We start from the raw sequence: 21,263 nt of genomic DNA, 5'->3' as shown, positions 1-21,263 counted from the left end.
CTACATCCTTTAATTTGAAATTTAAATAACACACATAGAAAAGGAGCTATTGCAACAATAAAATTCAAATGATAATTTATCTATTGTTAAAAATACAGTGTGAATAAGAAGTTTGATTACTAAGTATATTAGAACATGAAATTAACAATCTGCAAGTTTTAAGCTCAGGAGCATCTTCATTTATAGAAGAGTTATTTCTCTATAACTGAGGAAAAAATAATAATTAAAATCCCATTTCTTAAAACATGACACAGCAGCACAAGTTTTCTCACACTTACATTTCGGTTTCTTTTTCAAAATTCAATATCTGACTCAGACAATCTTTTCAGAAAAAAATATGCTATATATGCAAATTCAGATGCTGCTTCAAGATCATTCTAATTTTATTATCCAACCCAAGTATCTTGATGGAAATGTAAAAAGAAAAAAAAATAAAAGACTATGACTTTCCAAATCAATGAACCATTAGAACTCAAGGAGAGAAGCTGAATGTAATAAAGGTTTAAGGGCATGATTAAGAAAAGGAACTCTTCCCAGTGAACAAGATTACTGCAGCCTCCTCAAAACTACCATTTCAGCATACGCATAGAATTAATGACTCTTATAAGTATTTTTTAATGTAAAGGGTACCATCATATTTTCTGTAAATTACCTTTGAATCTTCATATTGATTCTTTCACACCTAAATAATATCTATATACTGAATTGTAAAAAAGAATAGAATGTCAACATTTCTTTGGCTCTATTTCACACTAAAACCCATTCAAAAGTAACTGCAAGTTTCAAGAAATGGGAAAATTACCCAAGGCTGTGAATTATTAGCAGTCGTTACAGAAAGATCTATTGTGAAATTCTCATCTATAACCATCAGAATAACATACAATTACCCAAGTAAGTAGGCAAAACTTTTAACAGAATTCACAATATTAACGTGCCTAGAAGAGGAAAGTAAACAGATAAACAGTTGTATCATTATGCTAAATTTGTACATATTATTGAGGCAAAAAATTAATTGAAAAAAAAGTCACAGTAAGTAAAGAAATCTGCAGATTAACCGTGTAGTGCTCAAAGAACAGTCAGTAATTCCAAATCAAGACTGTCATAGAATAGATACATTTTTCTAGTAATATTTGTGCACTTTGATATGTATTATGGACATAAAACCACAAACCCTCAGAAAAAATAAACCCTAAAGAAAATAAGACATGGGTTATTATGGAGCTTTTTTGAATGGTCATTCCCTGGGAACACAGATTAAAGTTACCACAAATTTCAAGTTCCCGTTTCCCAGGGAGTTTTGGTTTACACAAGAAAGAGACTAATAACTCAATGGAAGTTTAAAATACAATATGTTGGAAGGTACGCGGGAAAGACATGCATTAAGATCAAGAAAGTTTTTCTGTTTACCTGAAGTATCTGACAACTTTTGCCCTTGCATTGGCAAAAGTTAGGGTTCTGCTGAGCTAAGTACCTTCTAAGAAGTTTTTATTTATCATGAAATATTAGTTCAAATGCAGAGCAGGACAAGAAATGCCTATTCTAGGAACTAAAACAAGCTCAAGACAAAAGAATCAGTCTCTGAGCATACAAAATTCCAATTTCTCCACAGTGCTGAGATTCCAAACTGTCACTCGTTCTCCTCAGACCTTCGATGTGTTTTTGATCACAGCCGGGGACAGCCTCTTTTCAGGATTTGTTATTCACAATAATAATGATTTTAAACATAAAATCCTTCCATTTTCTCCATATAAAAATGCTTCTAGCTAATATCCTCAGTTTGATTATTAAATAAGCTAAATCAAATCCACTGAAGAGTCATTTTCACACATAGTAAATGGTGGCTATTACCAATATAATCATAACCACTGTAGGTTTTAATCGCTTGTAGTTTTGTGATAATTTGAAACAATTTCTGAAAAAGGTTTTAAGTAGGCAAAGTATATAGAAAGTATTTATATTTATTAATAGTTTAATGCTAAAAGAAACTATTAGAAAGCCATTTCCTACACTCAGTTACATTACTTGCTTAATCTCACCCACTCTCTAATTTTTTTCAACCTGACATAAGAAAGACATGCCTCTATGGATGCTTTTCTAAGGAAGCCTATTCTCCCTAGCCTAATTGCCCAAAAACATTTTGGGAGAAAATAATATTTTATTAATTTACTCAATCTTCTTAAATAGCCAATTTCCCTTTTTATTATATATAAATATATAAAAATATATTTTATATATTTTATACATATATAACGTGTAGCACTTATACATATATGATAACATCTAAAGCATAAATATTAGGAAATTTCACAAGGCAGTCATGCATCTTTTTAAATTAGATAATCAAATTCATTCAGGAAAGATCAGTTTTAGAGAGATAATAATATGAAAGTGTGATAAAAGAAATATTGTTATTAACATTAGATAAATCATCTCTTCAAAGATTTAAATAGAGCAACAAAATCCTTTTTTATGTGTTCATACAATTTTCATTTTTTAACTTATGAGGAGAAAAACATGGTATTTATTTGATTGCAGACATAGATCACTTGGGTTATTTTATATTCTTATAAGAGTGTTTTGTTTAATCTACATAAATGCTGACATAAGACAACATTTAGTTTGAAAATAATATAAATAATAATGATTTTCAATTTTATAAGTGACTTTGAAGAAACACCAGCATTATTTCTCAAAATAAACACTACATTTCAATTCAATAGTTCTTTTTTTACAGTAGATGTTCCAGCAGAGATGACTTAAAAGCATCTATTTCCCTAGCACTTGGAATCACTACATATTCAGTGTGAAATGATCAAGGGAAAAACTATACTAGAATCAATCCTCCAAGCAATACCATCACATCAATGCTATCCATCCCATGTGTTAAGATTCTAGGCCTTCTTCAGTCTAGTATTCCGAATAGCTTATGAGTTAGAGACTTGATATATAAGGAAAAGTTTTCTTTGAGGCCAATGCCTCTGGCCTCCCTTATTTTTCTTCACTGTTATTTTAGGAGGTGTACCTTGAAGCAGTGTAAGATCAGTCCAAGAGATGAATGAGTGTTGGCATTGAAGATTTCAATGTTCTGATGACAGCACACTATAATGCACAACACAAAACAGAATCATCTGCAACAGCTATAAAATCATGTTTTAATAAAAACTGCATGGTATTGGTACAGAGACAGACAGATAGACCAATGGAATAGAATTGAAGACCCAGAAATGAACCCACACACCTATGGTCACTTGATTTTTGACAAAGGAGCCAAAACCATCCAATGGAAAAAAGATAGCATTTTCAGCAAATGGTGCTGGTTCAACTGGAGGGCAACATGTAGAAGAATGCAGATCGATCCATCCTTATCACCCTGTACAAAGCTTAAGTCCAAGTGGATCAAGGACCTCCACATCAAACCAGACACACTCAAACTAATAGAAGAAAAACTAGGGAAGCATCTGGAACACATGGGCACTGGAAAAAATTTCCTGAACAAAACACCAATGGCTTATGCTCTAAGATCAAGAATCGACAAATGGGATCTCATAAAACTGCAAAGCTTCTGTAAGGCAAAGGACACGGTGGTTAGGACAAAACGGCAACCAACAGATTGAGAAAAGATCTTTACCAATCCTACAACAGATAGAGGCCTTATATCCAAAATATACAAAGAACTCAAGAAGTTAGACCGCAGGGAAACAAATAACCCTATTAAAAATGGGGTTCAGAGCTAAACAAAGAATTCACAGCTGAGGAATGCCGAATGGCTGAGAAACACCTAAAGAAATGTTCAACATCTTTAGTCATAAGGGAAATGCAAATCAAAACAACCCTGAGATTTCACCTCACACCAGTGAGAATGGCTAAGATCAAAAACTCAGGTGATAGCAGATGCTGGCGAGGATGTGGAGAAAGAGGAACACTCCTCCATTGTTGGTGGGATTGCAGACTGGTAAAACCATTCTGGAAATCAGTCTGGAGGTTCCTCAGAAAATTGAACATTGAACTGCCTGAGGATCCAGCTATACCTCTCTTGGGCATATACCCAAAAGATGCCTCAACATATAAAAGAGACACGTGCTCCACTATGTTCATCGCAGCCTTATTTTTAATACCCAGAAAATGGAAAGAACCCAGATGCCCTTCAACAGAGGAATGGATACAGAAAATGTGGTACATCTACACAATGGAATATTACTCAGCTATCAAAAACAACGAGTTTATGAAATTCGTAGGCAAATGGTTGGAACTGGAAAATATCATCCTGAGTGAGCTAACCCAATCACAGAAAGACATACATGGTATGCACTCATTGATAAGTGGCTTTTAGCCCAAATGCTTGAATTACCCTAGATCCCTAGAACAAACGAAACTCAAGACGGATGATCAAAATGTGAATGCTTCACTCCTTCCTTAAATGAGGAAAAAGAATACCCTTGGCAGGGAAGGGAGAGGCAAAGATTAAAACAGAGACTGAAGGAACACCCATCCGGAGCCTGCCCCACATGTGGCCCATACATATACAGCCACCCAATTAGACAAGATGGATGAAGCAAAGAAGTGCAGACCGACAGGAGCCGGATGTAGATCGCTCCTGAGAGACACAGCCAGAATACAGCAAATACAGAGGCGAATGCCAGCAGCAAACCACTGAACTGAGAATAGGTCCCCCGTTGAAGGAATCAGAGAAAGAACTGGAAGAGCTTGAAGGGGCTCGAGACCCCAAAAGTACAACAATGTCAAACAACCAGAGCTTCCAGGGACTAAGCCACTACCTAAAGACTATACATGGACTGACCCTGGACTCTGACCTCATAGGTAGCAATGAATATCCTAGTAAGAGCACCAGTGGAAGGGGAAGCCCTGGGTCCTGCTAAGACTGAACCCCCAGTGAACTAGACTATGGGGGGAGGGCGGCAATGGGGGGAGGGTTGGGAGGGGAACACCCATAAGGAAGGGGAGGGGGAGAGGGATGTTTGCCCGGAAACCGGGAAAGGGAATAACACTTGAAATGTATATAAGAAATACTCAAGTTAATAAAAAAAAAATCATGTTTTAAAATATTTTGGGAAGCACTCTTAGACGATTTGAAGCTCATTTATTATGTAACCTTGGAAATTACAGAACTTCACTATTTTATCAATGTATTTTTGTAAATATCTTAATCACTGGTAAAATGAAATATCTGTTGATGAATTGCTTAGATTAGTGTTTATTAGAATATCAATTTTCTACTTCCATATTTGACAAATACTACATACCTGATAGTTTCTCTTTCATCTTCATCATGAACAAAAAAATATGGCAAGAGGTAGGTACTCAGTTTTCTGGTATGTTCTATTGTCAAAGAATGTTTAGTTCATTTTCAATATTATCATACAGAGAGCTTACCTTTTAGAATGTAATAAAATTACATTAATTACCAAAACCACAACAGAAAACCACAAAAGTTCCTTGTTCTTAAAACTTGACATTGAACAGTAACAAGCTTGCAATCTTCTTTCTGCCAAAATGTGTTCACTATAAATATTCTACATAATTATATCTATTGACTTCTCTCAATACGACTTTCTTTGCCCTCTAGGACCTTGTTGAAGTCTCTGAATGCTTTTTAACCAGGTAACACATGGTTCTAGTTATACTTATGTTATAAAGTAACATTTTTTGTATTCTTCCTTACAATCTATGAACTATTGAAACGTCAATATTTTCCTGAATATCATATGATCTAAATTCAAGCACTCATCCAGCTTATTATTATTAATATTTGTACGACTTCAATTTTGAATATCCAGCTTACAGATTCATATCTTGCCATCCTACTTTTATTTAAGAGGTATAATATAATTCACTTAGAACTGAAAGTATTATGTAAGTGTTTTAAACAATTTTAAAGCAAAAGTATATGATATAAATTACCATATCAATGAAATAATTATTTATTCATAACCTGTCTTGCTTATGAGTTACAGTGCAGTGTAATCGACTAGTCTTCTAAATATGGATTCAGTCTGGACTGTTTTAGAGAAATAACTGATAGTTAATTATTCATTTCAAATAGTAACTTTTGATAACTTTTACAATAAAACCATAGTGAAAACTACTGATTTTAAAACTCAATTCAATTGAGGCCTTCTTTGTACAGATGCTGTGTTTTTACAAAATAGTTCATGAGAATTTCTCTTATAAATTACTGATTTTTAGGGCCACATTTCTCTACTCAACGAAGCTAGTTTGTCGAAAGTAAACAATGTGTTTTGAATCTCACATATTATAAAAGCATTCAGCTAGCTACTAACACTGGCAGGTCTCTGCTATGTGTGTCAAAAGATTGAAAGAGTTTGTGCACTGTAGAGGAAAATTATTTTTCTTTCGTTTTCATTCTCACCTGTGTTTGCTATTATTTTTTTATTACTTCAATCATTTTGACTGTCGTAAGATACAATCTTAAAATAATTTTAAATGGAATTTCCCTGATGGCTAAAGAAGTTGAACATTTAAAAAATATTTCTCATACATTTGTTTTTCACATTTTGATTGCACTTTGTTCAGTTCTAGGTTCTTTCTTTAGTTATTTTTTCCTTGATGATAAGTTTTTGAGTTATATTTATATTCTAGATACCAATCCTCTGTCAGAGATATAGTTGCAAAAGACATTTTCACAAGGTGTAGGCTATGTCTTCATACAAGTGATGTTATTCTTTGCTGAACAGAAGCTTTTTAACTTGTGAAGTCCCACTTATTAATTGTTGATCTTAATCCCTATGATAGTGGGATATTGTTCAGAAAGTTCTTTCCTGTGGCAATGAACTGAAATGTATTCCCAAACTTTTTCTTCACCATACTCAGAGTATTCGTGTTATGAGGAACCCATTTGAGGCAATCAATTACTCAAACACAGTTTATAAGCTAACTGCAAATCTTGACTCTCAATGGCTCGAACTACACTCAGGTATTCATAACACAAGCATACTGTACTGCGTTTCGCACATGTGGTATTTAAAGGCAAACCCCTTCAAAAGAAGCTAACATAAGTTAATTCGAGAATCTTGATCCCAGGTTCCTACAGTTCAATTGTGTAGTTTTCCACAGAATTTAACATTGCCAACATCAAATTCAAGTCAAACCAGAAATGACCTCACCAAGGATCCAAGATGGCACAAACATTGCACTGCACTGCCCTGTCATGGTAGGTACTTACTTGACCTATAATTGAGTTTTATACATTATGAGGAATTAATCTAGGTTCATGTGTTACTAGCCAGTTTGAATAGTGATGCTTGTTGAAGATGCAATCTTTTCTCCAATATGACTGTTGACCTTTTTATTGAAAAGCAGGTGGTTGTTGCAGTAATGGATTTATCCTGGGCTCTTGATTACATTCCATTGATCAATGAGTCTTTTATTTTGGTTCCATGCTATTTTTATTACTATCTCAAAGGTTACCCCTGCAGCAAGTTTCATCTCTTAATATTTTATTTTAATCAAATAAGCAATAATTAAATCATTTCCACCTTTTTATTTTCTTCGCCCAATCCCTCTTGGGTCTTCTTCTTCCAACATTTTCCACAATCCCCTTATGCCTTGTCAAATTAATTCGATTATTATAGATATACACTTATATAGACACATAAATATATAAGTACAATCTTTTATTGGATAACCAATTAAAGAACTCTTTCTAGAGGAAGAGTAATTTTCTCTCAAATGGCCTCAGTTGACTAAAGTTCTTTGTCTAGAGGTAGGGCTCCTTGATTTGTTACCTTTCCACCTTAGCCTGTCATTAATATATTCGTGTTTTTTAGTGTTGTCCTTCTTTGGGCAGCAACATTCTTGCAGTAGCAACCCTGTCATTTCCAAAATGACAATCTCACAGCACACTTTCTATCCTCAGTCTCTTAAAAGTCTTCTGCCCTCTCTTTTTTTCTGATGTTCCCTAAGACAGGAGCTGTACTGCAGGTGTTTACCCTGGGGCTGGACAAATACTTTGTGAAAATTGACCAGTTGTGGTTTTTTTGTGATGATCACTATCTGCAGGGAAGAGAATTTTTTGTTGACAAATGTAAAAGGCAAAAATATCTGTTTGTGTAAACATAAGTATATATAACACAATTAAGAATTATGATGGACCCCAGCTCCGAAAAAAAGAACCAAAAAAAAAAAAAAAGAATTATGATGGTATAGTAAACTAGTGGTAGTAGGGTATGTCAAACATCCATAGCTCCTAGTCCCAGGGAGTTGGCTAGTTTCCCAGTGCCTGGCATGGTTCCTCTCCTGTAGCAAGGGAATTAAGTCCAGTCAGACAGTTGCTGGTTTCGACCAAGATATTTGTGCCACTATTTCTCTTTTAGAGATATCTTGCCTTACTGGTCATGGTTGTGTTTTAATATAATACCTGCCAAAGTTATTGATTGTCTTGCCTTTTGGTAGCTTTAATAACACCCTCTGTCACCTGAAACCTAATGTTAGAGAAAGAGGTTTTCAAATCATATAGAATTCATATTGTGCTATGTCCCAAGTGAATGGTGTGTCTTCAGCAGTAAGCGTGTCTTCTTTAACGAAGAATAAATAAGTAAATATTTACTCATTCATTTTTGGTCTTCTCTGACCAAAACTGAAAAAGAGATTTCTGTGGTATCTATTAGACAGTCTACAACTTCTTTCCTTTGGAGACAAACATTTTGAGGTGATACGGGATAACTTAATTTAAAATGAAAATATAAACGTTTATTTGTATGTATTGTTAGGTAAATAAAATGTAAGTTTCCCTAAGCCTTTTTCAAGCATCTAGGGTGTACTTTACTTCTACTTTGGCTTCTGTTTTGACTGTCATCATATTTCCCAGATAAAGCCCCCTTGGCCTTCTCACTGCATGTCAGTGGTAGTCCTCTCTCTCTCTCCCTCTCTCTCTCTCTCTCTCTCTCTCTCTCTCTCTCTCTCTCTCTTCATCTTTATTTATTTTTTTTTATTAACTTGAGTATTTCTTATATACATTTCGAGTGTTATTCCCTTTCCCGGTTTCCGGGCAAACATCCCCCTCCTCCCTCCCCTTCCTTATGGGTGTTCCCCTCCCTACCCTCCCCCCATTGCCGCCCTCCCCCCATAGACTAGTTCACTGGGGGTTCAGTCTTAGCAGGACCCAGGGCTTCCCCTTCCACTGGTGCTCTTACTAGGATATTCATTGCTACCTATGGGGTCAGAGTCCAGGGTCAGTCCATGTATAGTCTTTAGGTAGTGGCTTAGTCTCTGGAAGCTCTGGTTGCTTGGCATTGTTGTACTTTTGGGGTCTCGAGCTCCTTCAAGCTCTTCCAGTTCTTTCTCTGATTCCTTCAATAGGGGAGTTATTCTCAGTTCAGTGGTTTGCTGCTGGCATTTGCCTCTGTATTTGCTGTATTCTGGCTGTGTCTCTCAGGAGCGATCTACATCCAGCTCCTGTCGGTCTGCACTTCTTTGCTTCATCCATCTTGTCTAATTGGGTGGCTGTATATGTATGGGCCACATGTGGGGCAGGCTCTGAATGGGTGTTCCTTCAGTCTCTGTTTTAATCTTTGCCTCTCCCTTCCCTGCCAAGGGTATTCTTTTTCCTCATTTAAAGAAGGAGTGAAGCATTCACATTTTGATCATCCGTCTTGAGTTTTGTTTGTTCTAGGGATCTAGGGTAATTCAAGCATTTGGGCTAATAGCCACTTATCAATGAGTGCATACCATGTATGTCTTTCTGTGATTGGGTTAGCTCACTCAGGATGATATTTTCCAGTTCCAACCATTTGCCTACAAATTTCATAAACTCGTTGTTTTTGATAGCTGAGTAATATTCCATTGTGTAGATGTACCACATTTTCTGTATCCATTCCTCTGTTGAAGGGCATCTGGGTTCTATCCAGCTTCTGGCTATTATAAATAAGGCTGCGATGAACATAGTGGAGCACTTGTCTCTTTTATATGTTGAGGCATCTTTTGGGTATATGCCCAAGAGAGGTATAGCTGGATCCTCAGGCAGTTCAATGTCCAATTTTCTGAGGAACCTCCAGACTGATTTCCAGAATGGTTTTACCAGTCTGCAACCCCACCAACAATGGAGGAGTGTTCCTCTTTCTCCACATCCTCGCCAGCATCTGCTGTCACCTGAGTTTTTGATCTTAGCCAATCGCACTGGTGTGAGGTGAAATCTCAGGGTTGTTTTGATTTGCATTTCCCTTATGACTAAAGATGTTGAACATTTCTTTAGGTGTTTCTCAGCCATTTGGCATTCCTCAGCTGTGAATTCTTTGTTTAGCTCTGAACCCCATTTTTTAATAGGGTTATTTGTTTCCCTGCGGTCTAACTTCTTGAGTTCTTTGTATATTTTGGATATAAGGCCTCTATCTGTTGTAGGATTGGTAAAGATCTTTTCCCAATCTGTTGGTTGCCGTTTTGTCCTAACCACCGTGTCCTTTGCCTTACAGAAGCTTTGCAGTTTTATGAGATCCCATTTGTCGATTCTTGATCTTAGAGCATAAGCCATTGGTGTTTTGTTCAGGAAATTTTTTCCAGTGCCCATGTGTTCCAGATGCTTCCCTAGTTTTTCTTCTATTAGTTTGAGTGTGTCTGGTTTGATGTGGAGGTCCTTGATCCACTTTGACTTAAGCTTTGTACAGGGTGATAAGCATGGATCGATCTGCATTCTTCTACATGCTGCCCTCCAGTTGAACCAGCACCATTTGCTGAAAATGCTATCTTTTTTCCATTGGATGGTTTTGGCTCCTTTGTCAAAAATCAAGTGACCATAGGTGTGTGGGTTCATTTCTGGGTCTTCAATTCTATTCCATTGGTCTATCTGTCTGTCTCTGTACCAATACCATGCAGTTTTTATCACTATTGCTCTGTAATACTGCTTGAGTTCAGGGATAGTGATTCCCCCTGAAGTCCTTTTATTGTTGAGGATAGCTTTAGCTATCCTGGGTTTTTTGTTATTCCAGATGAATTTGCAAATTGTTCTGTCTAACTCTTTGAAGAATTGGATTGGTATTTTGTTGGGGATTGCATTGTCTGCACTTCTTTGCTTCATCCATCTTGTCTAAATGGGTGGCTGTATATGTATGGGCCACATGTGGGGCAGGCTCTGAATGGGTGTTCCTTCTGTGTCTGTTTTAATCTTTGCCTCTCTATTCCCTCCCAAAGGTATTCTTGTTCCCCTTTTAAAGAAGGAGTGAAGCATTCGCGTTTTGGTCATCCTTCTTGAGTTTCATGTACTCTTTGTCCATCTCCCTACACCTATGGCCTTATTAGAGCCATCTCTTTAACTTTCCAGATATCTGTGGTTACTTTAGGCTGTGTACTCACATCTGAATATTTGAAGAAAAGAATTGAACATGTGACATTTGTCTTTCTGAATCTGGGCTAATACCACATATAAAGTCAACTCACAGATAACTCTTAACTTAATAAAAAATGTTTGAAGTATTCCTGAGTAAATAAGTTTTTCTGCAACACACAACACGCGTGCGCACACACACACACATATTTGAATATATGTGTGTGTACATATATATGAGTAAATAGTTAAATGAATTGAAAAATACATTAGAAGCAGTAAGCAGTTTTACACTGTGATTGTAGCATTTTAGACAACCATAACTAATGCACCAGACCTGTTGTTAATCAAGTTTAACTACAGTTGGTGTTGTATATTTAATACTGTTATTAATAGTTACCAGTTAGTGATTTATTTGTGCAGTGCTTTTATTCACATTATTCAATTGTTCTAATTTTTCACAGTTATATAAATTTCTTAGAAATTTTTTGGATACTGTGAAGTGTTTCAATTCATTCATGTATTACAAAATATTCAACAGAGTGAATTAATCTTAAATGGTTACCCTTTTCCATAGTCCTGGGGAACATACCAAATAGACCTTAAAAATGTCTTAGGACTAAGTCACATCCCAAACCTCAAAACGTATTTCTTTACAATGTAGTATTACACTCACTTATAGTATTTGGAAACATACAATACATTTAATTATCTTTAATTGTTAAACTGTGTAATAATATACTAGAATTTCTAGATGGATAACAACATTGGAAGACTGGTTAACCTTTCTCCATTTTCCCTATTTTCCTCATATTGCCCCAGACATTTGTAATAAAGATTGTATTCTTAATTTCTACAAGTGATTATAATTTATTGAAATAGACAATTCTCAAAAATACAAATGGTCCATATATATGAAAAAATGAAAATTCCTTAGCCATAAATGAAATATAAATCAAAAGTACAGACATTCTATCTCACCGTAACTAGAAGGTTACTGCCTAGAAAAAAAACAAGAAGCACTGCAGCAATACCAGGAAAAGGGACCCACTGCACTGATGATGAAAATATGTGTTAAAGTTACACACACACACACACACACACACACACACACACAGACACACACACAGACACACAGACACACACTCACACACACATACACACACAGACACACACACAAACACACACATAAACACACACACAAACACACACACAAACACACACACACAAACACACACACAGACAAACACACATAAACACACACAGACACACACACAGAAGGACATCAGAAACAGAGACATAGAGACAGAGACATAGAGACAGAGACACATACATAGGCAGAAACAGAGATAGACACAGAGAGACAGTGATAGAGATAAGAAAGAGAGAGAGAGAGAGAGAGAGAGAGAGAGAGAGAGAGAGAGAGAGAGAGAAGAGAGATAATTAAAAAGGGAAAATGATAGGATTTCAACATGGTTATCCTTGTACTATCCAAAGGAGTTAATGTCAGCAGAAAATAGAGATATCTGCAAGCACAACCTTATTTTTATTGCAAAATATTATAAACCTATTTTGTGTCTGGGGATGAATAAAGAAAATATGTGATATATATATTATATATATATTATATGAAGTATTTTGCAGCCATTTAAAAACATTAAATTATATCGTTTTACATGAACTTATTTTAGACAAAATACATAAGGCTTAGAAAGATAAATATTCAATGTTCATATTGAATTCATATATTGAAAAGTGTTTTATATGCATGTTTGTTCATTATATGTGTGCAGTGTTCTAAAAGGCCAAAATGGGTGTTGTGTTCCTTAGAACTAGAATTATAGATAATCGTTAGCTATCATATGGTACTGGAAACTGTTAAATGTTAAAATAGCTAGTGCTTTCAAATTCTTGGCCATCTCTACAAGTCAAAAAATAGTAATACATTTACTACTACTACTACTACTACTACTACTACTACTACTACTACTACTACTATTACTACTACTACTATTACTACTATTACTACTACTACTACTACTACTACTACTACTACTACTACTACTACTACTAAATAAGACATTAATATAAAAATAGGATTACTTGTCAAGAATTGGCATGGTTGTAAGAAGGGAATAGGACAGGCACATGTATGTACTAGTTTACTTTGGCCACAATTCATTGCTGTTATTTAATACATCAGTCAAACTTCCTGTACTCTGTATATCTCATCTAGTTATATTATAAAAGGCTATATGTGATGGTTATTTGTTATTGATTCATGAGGATTTTGTATAGAGAAGGATAAAATACATCCTTAATAGACATTTACAAATGTTTTTCCTGTCTTTTGGTATTTCACTTTTCTTTTAAAAAACCAAATTATTTTTATATTATCTTTCTCGCATCCAATATAAACTACGCTGAATCAGATAACAAACAACAACAAATTAACCCAAAAACCATTTATGGTAAAAATTAATAATCTCCTTAATTTTTGAATCATATAAATACATATTTTCTGTTGCTCTCCAAGTGCATAGTTGATACTCTAGACAGTAGAATACTTTATGAAAAGGTATGAAGATTTTAAAGTAAGACATACAATATCTTATTGTGAAAATATTTTGGCCTACTCTGAAAAACTGTTAAAATCTTTGGAAAATTTACTACCTCCAATAAATCACAATAGCAAAGTTAGAAACAAGAAAGGTGGGTATAAAACCATATAGGTCAAAATGGGTGTTATATTCCTTAGAACTAGAATTATAGATAATTGTTAGCCATTATCCATGGTGTATCTATTAAAAAATTAAAAATTCCATTTGAAAGTTGGCATTCAAAAGCATGAACATTGGCCCACTGCAATGTACACTGTTCCTCAAGGTTGGTGCTTGTATTACTAATGGTGTACATTGATTTTCAGAATCCATATATTAGAAGGAAAATTGTATCATATAAGTTATTATCTGAACTAAACATGTACAATGAAGAACATACAAATTTAAATTGATATATTTACACACAAAATATGTTCGTGTACATACAAATATAAACTGATAATAAAATAAATATGCACTCATGTATAATGGATGTAGGGTTGCTTTTATCAAAATGTCAGTGTAGGTGCCGTGTACTGAAAACTGCAATGCACTGTACATTAAAAAACTCTATGTGAACTGAAAGGTATATTACATTGGTTAGAATAGATGAATTGGCTAGGTTTCCATTTTTGGAAAATTACATAATGATCTTTATGTATTGGATAGTTTATTTATATTTCAAATATTATACTCTTTACCAGTTAACCCTACAGAAACCCAGTATCACATCCCTCCCTCCCTCTGCTTCTATGAAGTTGCTCCTCCACACACCCTTCAACTCCCTTTCAAATTCTTGCGCTGGCATTCTCCAATAAAGTGGCATGGAGCCTTTACAGGACCAAGGACCTCTCCTCCCAACAAGGCCAACATCTGCTACATATATAGCTAGAACCTGGTTCTTGATTTAGTACCTAGGAACTCTGAAGTGTCTGGTTTGTTGATATTGTTGTTCTTCCTATGAGGTTGCAAAGCCCTTCAGCTCCTTCTGTACTTTCTCTTACTCATTCATTAGGGACCCTCTTCTGAGTCTAGTGATTGGCTGCAAGCATCCGCCTCTATATTTGTCAGGCTCTTTCAGTGAACAGCTATATCAGATTCCTGGTACCATGAACTTCTTGGCGTCCTCAATAGTATCTGATTTTAGTGTCTGTGTAGAGGATGAATCCCAAGGAGTGGCAGTCCCTGGATGGCATTTCCTTCAGTTTGTGCTCCAAACTTTGTCTCCATATATCCACCTATAGTATTTGTCCCCCTTCTCAGAAGGACTGAAGCATCTACAGCTTGGTCTCCTTTTTTTCTTTAACTTTATGTGGTCTGTAAATTGTAGCCTTGGTATTTCAGGTCTTTGGGCTAAAATTCACTTATCAGTGTGTCCATATCATGAGTGTTATTTTGTGATAGGGTTAACTTATGCAGGATAATATTTTCTTGTTCCACCCACTTGCCTGAGAATTTCATGAAGTCACTTTTTTAATAGCTGAGTAGTACTCCATTGTGTAAATGTATCACGTTTTGTATCCATACCTCTTTTGAAGGACATATGAGTTCTTTCCAGGTTCTGCCTATTATAAATAATGCTACTACGGACATATTGAACATGTGTCCTTGTTATATGTTGAAGCATCTGTTGGGTATAGGCCCATGAGTAGTATAGATGGATCCTCAGGTACTATGATCAATTTTGTGAGGAAACACCAGACGGCCCTCCAGAGTGGTTGTACCAGCTTGCATTCCCAGCAACAATGGAGGAGTGTTCCTCTCTCAACATCTTTGCCAGGATCTGTTGTCACCTGAGTTTTGATCTAAGCCATTCTGACTGGTGTGATGTGGAATCTCAGGGTGGTTTTGATTTGCATACCCCTGATGACTAAGGATGTTACACATTCTTATAGGTGCTGTGCAGCTATTTGATATTCCTCATATGAGAATTTTTGTTTAGCTCTGTCCCCCATTTTTGATAGAGTTATTTGATTCTCTGGAGTCTAACTCCTTGAGTACTTTGAATATATTGGGTATTAGCGCTCTATAGGATGTGGGACTAGTAAAGATCTTTTCCCAATCTGTTGGTTGCCATTTTGTCCTAATAACAGTGTCCTTTGTCTTATAGAAGCTTTGTAATTTTATGAGGTCCCATTTGTTGATTCTTGGTCTTAAAGCCTAAGACATTGATCTTCTGTTCAGGAAATATTCTCCTGTGCCTATGTGTTCAAGGCTTTTCCTCACTTTCCCTTCTATTAATTTCATTGTATCTGGAGGTTTTTGCTCCACTTGTACTTGAGCTTTTTTACAAGGCTTTAAGAATGGATCAGTTTGCATTGTTCTACATGCTGACCACAAGTTGAACCAGCACTATTTGGTTTAACTCCTTTGTCAAAGATCTAGTGATCAAAGGTATGTAGGTACATTTCTGGTCTTCAATTCTATTCCATTAATCTGTCTGACTTGGAACAGATACCATATAATTTTTTTTTTATCATGATTGTTCTGTAATACAGCTTGAGGTAAAGGATGATGATTCCCCCAGAAGTTCTCTTGTTGTTGAGAACAGTTATTTCCTATTTTGGTTTTTTTGTTATTCCAAATGAATTTACAAATTACCCTTTCTATCTCTAAGAAGAATTGAGTTGAATTTTGATGGGGATTGCATTGAATGTATAGATTTTTTTTGGTAAAATGACCGTTTTTACTATACTAATCCTGCCAATCCATGAGCATGGGAGATCTGACCATCTTCTGAGATATTCTACAATTTCTTTCTCCAGAAACTTGAAGTTCTTGTCATACAGATCTTTCATTTGGTTGGTTAGTTATTTTATAGTATTTGTTACCATGGAAAAGGGTGTTGTTTCTCTAATTTCTTTCTCAGCCTGGTTGTTCTTTGAGTAGAGGAAAGCTACTGATTTGTTTAAGGAAATTTTATATCCAGTCAAGTTGCTGAGTTTGTTTATCAGGTTTAGGAGTCCTCTGGTGGAATTTTTGTGGTCACCCAAGTACACTATCTTATCTATCTTATCTTCTACAAATAGTTATATTTTGACTTCTTTTCCAATTTGCACCTTTTTTCACCTACTTTAGTGTTCTAATTGCTCTGGATAGGTCTTCAAATACTATATTGAATTGGTAGGGGAATTGGAAGCTTTGGCTTGTCCGTGATTTTAGTGGGATTGCTTCATGTTTTTCTCCTTTTAGTTTGATTTTGGCTACTGGTGTGCTGTACATTGCTTTTACCATGTTTAGGCATTGGCCTTGAATTCCTGATCTTTCCTAGCTTTTAAAATGAAGGGGTGTTGAATTTTATGAAATGCTTTCTCAGCATCTAATGACATGATGATGTGTTTGTTTGTTTGTTTGTTTTTTAATTTTTGAGTTTGTTCATATAGTGGATTTCATTGATGGATTTTCGTATAACATCCTAGCTAGTTTGTTTCAGGGGTATCTAGTTAGGCTTTTACTGCTGTGAACAGACACCATGATCAATGCATGTTTTATAAAGGACAACATTTAATTGAGGCTGGCTTACAAGTTCTGAGGTTCAGTCTGTTATCATCAAGGCAGGAACATGGCAGCATCCAGGTATGCATGTTGCAGGAGGAGCTGAGTTCTACATCTCCATCCAAAGGAAGCCAGGAACAGACTGAGCATCCTCAGGCAACTAGGAGAAGGGTCTCCAAGCCCACCCTCACAGTGACACACTTCTTCCAACAAGGCCACACCTTCTAATAGTTCTACTCCCTGGGCCAAGCATATGCAAAGCATCAGAGGATCGTTTTTTTACTTTTTTAATATTTAATAATTTCTTTGAATGATGGATCATTTTCTTCAATTGTATCTTCTGTGCTTGAGAGTCCCTCTTGTATTCTGTTGCTAGATTTTTGATTTTTGATCTCCAGGATTCCCTTAGTTTGTGTTCTCCTTTTTGTTTCTAATTTGATTTCTAAGCCTTGAAAAGTTTTATTCATTTTCTCTGCTTTTGTTCTTGGCAGTTTTTGAATGATTTATTAATTTCCTCCCATTACATATGTGCTTTCTTGGATTTATTTAAAAGTTTTATTTATTTACTGTTAAGAACCTCTATCATCTTCATAAAATTGAATTTACTTTGTGTGTGTGTGTGTGTGTGTGTGTGTGTGTGTGTGTGTGTGTGCATGCACACACTTGCGACTCGGCTGTGTAAGCTGGGTTTCTGTAGTAGGATATCTAGGCTCTTAGACACCATCTTATACTGGGGTTTAGCCATCTGTCTTGGATTGGAGTAACTATAGGTTTAGCTGTTAATTTCTGAGTTTTTGAATGGATGTTTATTGTCCTTTTTTCCCCTGGTCTTCTGGCCTGAGGGTATGGTTGATTAGGTGACAGAAGAGTCCTTAGTCTGATGTCTCCACTGGATTTTGAACAGCCTGTATAACTTCTGGGGTTTGGGTTCCCTGTTTGGCCTCTGGGACTTTGGGATTCTGGGAGATGGTGTGTCATCTCAAGTTCTGGGTAAAACAAGTAAATGATAAGTAAGAGAAAAAATATGAGAAGAAACTAAATATCAGGAGTTTCCATCTTGATATTTTTTCTCATAAATGTCTTTTTATATTGATAAAGTATGGGATTATAGCTAAAGCATAAAACATAAAGATGAAGCATAAAAATTTGTTATAAAATATATAAATTAGTTAAGTAAGTAACTATTTTTCTTACTGAAAGTATACCATTTCATTAACATGGGGATCGTATTTTAAATTCTATTAGATTTTGAGGAATTTCTGAGAAAAGAATTTTTTGTTATTGTTGCTGTATTTCAATAAAGGTTATTGATGCCTGCCAACAAACTTTAAAATAATACATTGAAACAGTCTATTCAGGGTGTAAGAAAATATTACTTAATTCACAGTTGAGCTTTCAGAACAGTAAAGAACTTCATAGGACAAATTTCTTTACATAACTTATGTGAGTGATTAGCTTCAAGATTATAATCAAAAAATATGTGCACTACATTTTAAAATACTTCTGTTGCTCTCCAATTAATTTATTTTGTAGTGGCCAATGTAAGATAGTTTATATTAATTATTGCATATTGGTATATTCTTTTGAGACATGTCTTATGACATCATTATCAGATTTTAAGCAGATTTCTTTACATTTAGATTGTAACAGCAGAACAAATGATGATGAAACACGGGATTTAAAGTAGTCAAGAAAAAAACTCATTGTAGTTTCTCTTTCATGTAAGTTTAATTTTTTAGCTATTTTTGAATTTTAGAATTCCCCAACTTCCTTTGCTATTGAGCCAATCTAATAGAAATCAAAGATATTTTATTGAGAAAAAATGGATATGGCATTTTTGTGCAGGTACATTTGTTTCCATGGAAACATATAGCAAATATTCTTTGTGCCACTTCTTTTAGCAGAATGTGTTATGAATTATTTTAAAGTTACTTTGTGTGACTTAGATATTACATTACTAATAGAAATAAACTACTAGACTTCATAATAGATAACTATAGTGGGAAATAATGGAATCCTTCTTTACAGACAGTCTTTCAGGCTCAAAAACGTGCCTTTAATTTAAGTTCTTTCTCTTTTTTCTTGAACATCAGCAAGAGAAATACTTTTTTAACAAGGAAATTCTACTCTGTTCTTCTGCTAACTCTTTAAGGCTGACTAAGACCAGATTCAGTAGAGTGAGAAATCACCTCGTGACTCTTGAACTTTCATAAGCTAAATAAAATTGTTTGTAGTGATCCCTTGAAAACTTTATCTGACACTCAATACTAGTTGAAGTGGGAAAATCATGGCTCAAAATTCCATAATGCTGTAAAGAAGAAATTGGGTCACATTGGCCAGGGTTAGTGAGGGCATGATTGAAAAGCTGAGCAGGAGCGAGATTTCACTCTGCTGAGATCTTGGTAAGCTGTTAGGTCAGAGTTGTGCTGACAAGGAGCTATACTCTGGAGCCAGGCAGGATTCAGCAACCATGCTGTGTGTAAATTTGGACTGAGAATATTTCTCAGGCCCACTAATTGGAAAGAACTGTATCTAGGCACATATAAAGACTGCAAATGAATATGGAATTTGCTCACAATTAAAAGGAGATTCAGTCAATTAAATAAATTTCTTGTTCATATAAGGCAATTCTAAGTGATTGGAGAAATAAAATATTATCATATGAAAAATTCTATATAATACCATTTACTCATATATATAAGATACTCTGTGGAAAAAGCATATAGATTCTGAGTTTACTCCTCACAAGACTATCCCTGTTAACTTGGAACTTTTAAACCAGTCCTATCTGTTTGTAACTTTTTGAAATTCTTTACTTTTTGAAATTCTTTTTCCAGTAAATACTAATATGCATTTAGTTGATGCAAGTTTCTTTTCTATTTTTATTGGATATTTGTGTATTTACACTTCAAATGTTATCCCCTTTCCAGGTTCCCCCTCCCATCTCCCTCCCCCTGCTTCTTTGAGGATGCTCCCATCCCACCCACCCACATCCATCTCAACAACCTGGAATTTCCCTACAATGGGGGAAATGAGGCTCAACAGTACCAAGGCTTCTCCTACTATTGATGTCAGACAATGCTATCCTCTATGTGTACTCTTGGAATGATGCTTTAGTCCTGAGAACTCTGGAGGTTCTTTAATATTGTTTAATATTGCTATTTTTCCTATGGGGTTTTAAACTCTAAGTTTTAAGGGCTAAAAATATATGATATCTATTTTAAATAGATTTATGAGTTACATAGTCATTTGTACAAATAAAAACATATATAAAAATTTATGTAATTAGATATTGACATATGTCTACTATGAAGAAACCACAATAGCCAGACCATACAATATGTGCTTTCTTATACACAATATTTCCCTAGTTCCCTTTGCTGTCAGCACCTCTAGCTTTAGTCCCAGTGAAGTGCCAACCTATTTCTGTTATTTTTGGCTTCTATGATTCTAACTTTGATCTATTTCAAGGCAATTTTTACACAGTGTGAAGTTAGGGATGAGGTTTATTTTAAATGTCATCCAGACCATGTTTTCCAATAACTCACCAGGTGAGTTTTGTCAGAAATTAAATTCTATATCTATGTGTCAATTTCAGCTTCTATTTGCTTTCATTTAGCTATATAACTATTTCATGCCAATTCTTTTGGGTTTTCATTATTATAGATTTCATTTAAATTTGAAATAAATTTGTTTAAGTATTATGGCCTAACCTCAAGACTTCAAAAGTCAAACAAGTTTTATAAGAGTAAGCTATAGAAAGTTATACATTTTCCATTTTGATATAGATTTCCATAGAATTTCAAATGTGGCAAATGATTCATAAGTGTCCAAGAGAAAAATATTCAATAAAAAATCTCTCAAAATTCTTTTAT

Source organism: Rattus norvegicus, chromosome 15 (assembly GCF_036323735.1).
Source record: "Rattus norvegicus strain BN/NHsdMcwi chromosome 15, GRCr8, whole genome shotgun sequence".
NCBI lineage: Eukaryota > Metazoa > Chordata > Mammalia > Rodentia > Muridae > Rattus > Rattus norvegicus.
Note: the sequence above shows the minus strand (reverse complement) of the source record.